The sequence below is a fragment of the Lathyrus oleraceus genome, chromosome 2 (assembly GCF_024323335.1).
Source record: "Lathyrus oleraceus cultivar Zhongwan6 chromosome 2, CAAS_Psat_ZW6_1.0, whole genome shotgun sequence".
Lineage (NCBI taxonomy): Eukaryota > Viridiplantae > Streptophyta > Magnoliopsida > Fabales > Fabaceae > Lathyrus > Lathyrus oleraceus.
The window spans coordinates 244555602-244563198 of record NC_066580.1 but is presented as its reverse complement, the minus strand read 5'-3'; the positions used below and the strand labels follow the sequence as shown (position 1 = coordinate 244563198).

The 7597-nt window shown below is 39.8% G+C and overlaps 1 pseudogene; it reads left to right on the top strand.

Annotated features, from left to right (window-relative positions):
• The first annotated feature begins 5916 nt into the window (after nucleotides 1-5916).
• LOC127124684 (uncharacterized) lies at nucleotides 5917-6015 on the top strand (annotated as a pseudogene).
• Nucleotides 6016-7597: the final 1582 nt, after the last annotated feature.

The following is a 7597-nucleotide window of genomic DNA, read 5'->3' as shown; positions in this document are numbered from 1 at the left end:
TGGTGATCTCGGCTCCTCGATGGTCTCTCCCTGGCCCTCCAGAGCATAACTCCAATTCGCTGGGTCATGCACACTAGTCATCATAGGATCAGGTAGTGTGAAATAATGAATAGCCTCGCTGTCGACTAGCAACCGGAACTGACATGGGTGGAAAGAGGCTCTCCTCATCAACCCTCTGGTCAAACAGAAGTCGATGTCCATGGTAGTGTACCCACAGTAGGTCCGAAGATGTAACAGCTTGCGAGACAGACCTAAAGCGACAGCAATCTGCGTGATGATCCCGCCCACATGGATGACTCCTTTGGTCGATCTGGAGACACCGTTGAGGCCATATAACAGAAAGTTCCCACATGCTACTGGACGAGACTGGGATGCACAAAATAGTAGGAAGATCTCCTCTTCACTCAGTAATGTCTCAGTATTCGGTCTTCCTAGAAAGGAATGTGCCAATATCATCTGGAAGTATCTAAAGGCAGGATTATGTATAACCTGAGACAGCTGCATAGATGGATCTTGGCTTCCGCCACCTGATATATCACTCCAAAACTTTTCCACCTCCTTACCCAGAAAATATCCCATAGGTGTCTCCGGGATAACATCAAGAGTGGTCTGGAAACCCAATAGGTCACCGAACTCTTTCTGGCTGAAAGAGTACTCAACTCCAAAGAGCCTGAAAGCAGCATACCCATCTGGTCCAGAGTATGGGTCATAATCAAATGAACTCAGGAACTCCAATGTCAAGTTCCTGTAGGTGTTACTTAGATCATCCGCAAACTCGTCCCAGTGAAGCTGGTGGCTAAGGAATTGGATACTCGACTCAATGCCCAGTGCCTCCATACAGTGCTGATCAGGATAACGTGTGGGTGCCATAGGATGCTGATGAAGAGTGATGTAGCTCTCTCTCTGAGCATCATCTCTATAGGCCACGTGCATATCATCGAAATCCTGCATCCTGTAGAAGTTAGGAAAGTCATCCTGAAAATATAAACCATTCAAATATTTAGTCTCGGTGAAAAATAAAAATAAAATTAAATAAAATTAAATAAATGCGAAAAAGTAAAATGAAAAAAAACCATGGGTTGCCTCCACGCAGCGCTTGTTTAACGTCATTAGCTTGACGATTAGAATTTATACACCTGTAGTAGTAGGAATCGGTGGATCAATCAGAGTGTGGCTTGAGTAGTATGCTGGAATGTCTCCTCCTTCGTAGAGCTTCAGTCTTTGTCCATTTACAATGAATGGGCTACAGGTTTCGTTCTTGATTTCTACGGCTCCGGATCTCAGAATCTTGGATACTTCGAAAGGGCCAGTCCATCTCGAGCGTAGCTTTCCAGGGAAGAGTCGTAACCTAGAGTTGAAAAGGAGAACAGGATCGCCTATATTGAAGTTTTTCTTTACTATTCTTTTGTCGTGATAGGCTTTTGTTCTCTCTTTGTATATTTTTGCATTCTCGTAGGCAGATTGCCTAAGTTCTTCTAGTTTATGAATGTCAAGGGTACGCTTTTCTCCAGCGGACAGGTAGTCTAAATTCAAAGTTTTAATGGCCCAATAGGCCTTATGCTCTAATTCGAATGGTAAGTGACAGGATTTTCCATAGACTAGTTGGTAAGGAGTAATTCCTATAGGGGTTTTGAAAGCGGTTCTATAAGCCCATAGTGCTTCTTGAAGCTTCTGAGACCAGTCTCTCCTAGAAATAGAAACAGTTTTCTCTAGGATTTGTTTTATCTCTCTATTGGATACTTCTACTTGGCCACTAGTCTGTGGGTGGTATGGTGTTGCTACTCTATGCCTAACTCCATATTTTCTTAAAAGTTTGTCAAATATCCTTGATATGAAGTGTGATCCTCCATCGCTTATGACTAAACGTGGTGTTCGAAATCTAGGGAATATATAGTTTGTAAATAGTTTGATTACTACCCTAGTGTCGTTTGTGGGTGCAGCTATAGCTTTAATCCACTTAGACACATAGTCTACATCTACTAAGGTATACCTGTTTCCTAAGGATGGTGGGAAAGGTCCCATGAAATCTATACCCCATACGTCGAAGAGTTCTACTTCCTGAATGTTTCTTAGAGGCATTTCATCACGCCTTGAAATGTTTCCACTGCGTTGGCATCTATCACATTTGACAATGCAAGCATAGATATCACGCCACATGGTAGGCCAGAATAGGCCAGCTTGAAGAATCTTGGCGTATGTCTTAGAGGTGCTCACATGTCCACCATAAGGTGCAGAATGACAATGCTTGATAATACTATTTACCTCTTCTTCCGGAACGCAACGGCGAAAAATGCCATCTTTACCCCTTTTGAAAAGGAGCGGTTCGTCCCAATAGAAGTTTCTCATATCGTGGAAGAATTTCTTCTTGCGGTGGTAGTCAAGATCAGGGGGTACTATATCAGCAGTTAGGTAATTAACAGAGTCTGCATACCATGGTATGTTACTTATTGCTAAGGAATTTTGGGGGTTCTCATTAGGGTCTAGGTTATTATCTTCAATGGTTTCTACTCTAGCTATCAGTCATTTATGGGTACTATTTCTGGTTTTAGATGTTCTAGCCTAGAAAGGTGATCGGCTATTACATTTTCAGTGCCTTTTTTTATCTCTTATATCTAAATCAAACTCTTGTAGTAATAGAATCCATCGGAGTAACCTGGGCTTGGCATCTTTTTTACTTAATAGGTAACGAATGGCAGCATGATCAGTATAAACTATAATTTTTTCTCATACTAGATAAGATTTAAATTTGTCTATAGCGAAAACTACAGCAAGTAATTCTTTTTCAGTTGTTGCGTAGTTAAGTTGGGCAGCGTCTATGGTTCTACTGGCATAATATATTGCATGTAATTTTTTATCTTTCCTTTGTCCTAGAACGGCTCTAACTGCATAATCACTAGCATCGCACATTATCTCAAAAGGTTCTGACCAATCAGGCGATTTCATAATGGGTGCAGATACTAATGCTTGTTTTAAAAGATTAAATGCGTCATTACATTTTTCATCAAAAATGAATTCAGCATCTTTCATTAAAAGTCCAATTAAAGGTTTAGTTATTTTAGAGAAGTCCTTGATAAAACGCCGATAGAATCTAGCGTGTCCAAGAAAGCTTCGGACTTCTCTGATAGTTTTAGGGGGTTTTAGGTTTTCTATAACTTCTATTTTAGCTCTATCTACCTCTATACCTTTTTCAGAAACTATATGTCCTAAAACTATTCCTTCGGTCACCATGAAATGACACTTTTCCCAGTTTAGCACGAGGTTCACCTCCACGCATCTCTCCAGGATTTTCTCAAGGTTAGCAAGCCAATTGTGGAAATCAAATCCGTAAACCGAGAAATCATCCATAAACACTTCCATGATACCATCTAGGTAATCTGCAAAGATTGACATCATGCAACGTTGGAAAGTGGCTGGGGCATTATAGAGGCCGAATGGCATTCGTCTGTAGGCAAAAGTTCCATAAGGGCATGTAAAGGTAGTTTTTTCTTGATCTTCGGGGTGGATAGGTATTTAGAAGAATCCAGAGTATCCATCTAGATAGCAGACGTAAGAGTGTCTGGCCAGACGCTCCAACATCTGGTATATAAATGGTAAGGGAAAATGATCCTTCCTGGTTGCTTTATTTAATTGGCTATAATCTATACACATCCGCCATCCTCCTTCTAATCGTTTTGCTACACGTTCGCCTTTATCGTTTTGCACGACTGTGATGCCTCCCCTTTTAGGTACTACATGCATAAGGCTCACCCACTTACTATCCGAGATCTGATAGATTATACCTGCCTCAAGTAACTTAAGAACTTCCTTTTTAACAACATCAATCATTATAGGGTTTATCCTTCTCTGATGTTCCCTGGAGGGCTTTGAATCTTCTTCGAGCGAAATTCGACGCATGCATACGGATGGGCTTATACGTTTCAGGTCAGAGATATTATATCCTAAGGCTGAGGGATATCTTCGTAAAACGTATAAAAGTTGGTTCGTTTCCTCTTGGCTCAAGGTAGCACTGACTATGACTGGACGATTCATTTTTTCATCGAGGAACTCATATCTCAGGTTCTTTGGCAGTTCCTTAAGTTCTAAGGTTGGTTTCTTAGGGCATGGCATAGGATCTGGGGTAAGGGATAAACATTCGTATAGGTTATCATCGATGTAGGGTTTCTTAAAGTCATCATCTTCCATTATGAGAGTTGATGGTAACTTAATTGTTTTTATAATTTCTTCTTATTCTAATTCTCTAACACATTCATCAATGATATCTAAGGCATAACACGCGTCTCCCATCACAGGTGCCATAAGAAATTTCGAAAGTATAATTTCTATTTTCTCGTCACCTACCTCAAATGTCAACTTTCCTTTCTTGACATCTATTATGGCTCTTGCAGTCGATAAGAATGGTCTACCTAGAAGGATTGGTATATCATTGTCCTCTTTGATGTCCATGACAACAAAATCAGTAGGGATAAATAACTGACCTATCCTAACAGGGACATCTTCTAAAATGTCTATCGGATACTTGACAGATCTATCGGCTAACTGAAGTGACATCTTAGTAGGTTGTAATTCTCCTAAGTTTAACCTCTCACAAACTGCTAAAGGCATTAGGCTCACACTAGCTCCTAAGTCTAGAAAAGCTTTTTCGATGACATGATTACCCAAAAGACAAGGAATGGAGAAATTTCCAGGATCTTTATCTTTCTTTGCTAATTTGTCCTCGGAAATAGCGTTACATTCCAAAGGCTTCGGATCGTCAAGTCTACGTTTGTTGGTAAGGATGCCTTTGAGAAACTTGCATAAGAAGGTATTTGGGTGATGGCTTCTGTGAAAGGGACTTCTACACGAAGTTTTTCTATAACTTTAATAAACTTTTGATACTGGTTATTAATCTGGGTTTGTTTGAGTCTTTGCGGATATGGTATAGGTGGTTTATATGGCGGGAGTGGTACATAAGTTTTATCTTTAGGTTCTTCTCCTTTCTCTCGACCTTCCTTGTTTTCAGATTCCTCTGGTTCCTTTACTTCGTCCGTGGGTTTGGTATGTTCCTTAGAAGTTTTGGGTTCACTCAATCTAGGGTTTGGTGGCTCATCATTAGCGTTCCCACTTCGTAGGGTAATGGCATTGGCTTGCCCTTTCGGATTTTGTTGAGGTTGTCCAGGGAATTGTCCTCCAGGTGTGGTCTTAGGGGCTTGGTTTAAAGCTACCTGAGAGATCTGGGTTTCAAGCATCTTGGTATGAGTAACTATTTGGTCAACCTTGGTTCCTAACTGAGTAATCAATTCGTTAACATGAATGTTTTGGTTCATGAACTCCTTGTTTTGTTGGGTTTGAGCAGTGATAAAATTTTCCACAATTTTCTCAAGGCTCGACTTTGGTGGCACAGGTTGCATAAGTTGATTTGATCTTGGGGCTTGATAACTAGGTCTCGAAGGTGCATTATTTTGGATAGGGTTATTGTTCTTATAGGAGAAGTTCGGGTGATTCCTCCATCCAGGGTTATAGGTATTCGAGTATGGGTTCCCTTGGGTGTAGTTCACTTGCTCATAGTGGGTTTTGTTTAATAGAGTACATTCTGCAGATTGGTGTCCTTTGGTTCCAAATATCTCACAATCCGACGAGACTGCGGCTACAGTATTCGGGTTTATGCACATATGGTCGACCTTAAGGTCTAATGCGTCCATTTTAGCTTGCATCATGTCTATAGAGCTTAGTTCATGCACTCCTCCTTGGGCTTCCTTCTTCTAGACTGTCGCTCGTTCGACTCCCCATGATTGATGGTTTTGAGCCATATCTTCAATGAGGGCACTAGCTTCAGGTTAAGGTTTATTCATTAGAGCACCGCCTGCGGCAACGTCGATGGTCATCTTAGTGTTATAATGAAGTCCATTATAGATGGTTTGAATGATTAACCAATTTTCTAAACCATGATGTGGGCATGCTCGTAACAACTTTTTATATCTCTCCCAAGCTTCGAACAACGATTCTCCTTGGTTTTGGGTAAATCTAGTTGTATGGTTTCGAAAAACGGCGGTCTTACTCGGGGGAAAGTATCTAGCAAGGAATACTCTTCTAAGGTTATCCCAAGTTGTAATGGAATTGGGTGGAAGGGAATCTAACCATGATAGGGCTTTATCTCTGAGGGAAAATGGAATAATCTTAAACGTATTGCCTCAGGAGAAGCTCCATTGGTTTTAAAAGTGTCTGCTAATTGAAGAAAGATTTTTAAATGTTGGTTCGGGTTCTCAGTAGCAAGACCTGCGAATTGTCTCTGTTGCAACAGGGATGGTTTAAGTTCAAAATTATTAGCTGGGATGGTTGGGTTTACTATACTAAAACTAGGTTCTTCATTGGATGGTTGAGAGAAGTCCTTAAGAGGTCTTTGGTTTTGATCTTTGGCCATACATCTCTTAATCCTATGAAAGAATAAACGTGCGCGAGCGTAACGTTCAGGTTCAGCCAGTGGGTATATTAAGCTTAAACTTCCGGTGCTGCGAGTTCTTCGCATTGACCAGCGGGAAATAACCTAAGTCTAAATGATATAACAACAGGAAAATGAAATTTGACGAAATTAGTCCTCGGCAACGGCGCCAAAAACTTGATGCGTGCTTTTCGCAAGTATACGAACGCGTCAGAGTAATATAAAATATTGTCGAATCCACAGAGACTAAGTGTCAATCTATCGTTATCTATTGTTATGGTGTTTATCAAAGGCAATCAACATAGGTGTTTTTAGAGTGTGCAATGTAAAGTAAAGTATTGAATAAAGTTCAATTAATAAAGATAAGGTCGAATGTAATTCACATAATCAATTAATAATCTAAGTACTTGCTAATAGAGCTACTTATGGGCAGTGTTTCCTACTTTGAAAAGAACTAATTTAACAGGAACTGTCGCTTTTGCATATTTAGAACCGAGTTGTACTCCCTAATCAAACCCTCTTATTGTCACTTATAAAAAGGCGCGCATTGAGTTAGAGTAGTAAACCTATTTTTAAGAAATATAGTATCTTGACTAAGTTGAAAAGTATTTTAACCTGGATTTCCTAACCAAAAGAGGTTCTCACGAACCAGACTCTAAACTTATAAGCGCGTCCGAAAATAGTTTTAAAATCTCTTTTCTTCTTAAGTTAAAAACTCCTAATGAACTAAACAAAGCGCTTTCGCTGTTTTTGAAATAGTTAAAAACAATTAAGTTTAAAAAGACGTTGGACGACTTTCGATCTTACCCAATGGAAATTAAGTGCGGGAAAACTTAAGTTGAAAGTTAAAATAGCCCTTAAGTGTTTCTACGAACAATTGTACGGATTATCGGTTCAATTACGATCCTTACATTCTAACCTTATAGATTTAGTTAGACATGGTAAAGTAAAAGTGCATTAATTTAAATAAAAGTAGTGCGAGTGCGGAAAGTAAATAAAAGTAGTGCGAGTGCGGGAAATAAATAAAAGTAGTGCGAGTGCGGAAAATAAATAAAAGTAAAGCGAGTGCGAGAAATAAATAAAGTAAAGCGAGTGCGAGAAATAAATAAAGTAAAGCGAGTGCGAGAAATAAATAAAGTAAAGCGAGTGCGAGAAATAAATAAAGTAAAGCGAGTGCGAGAA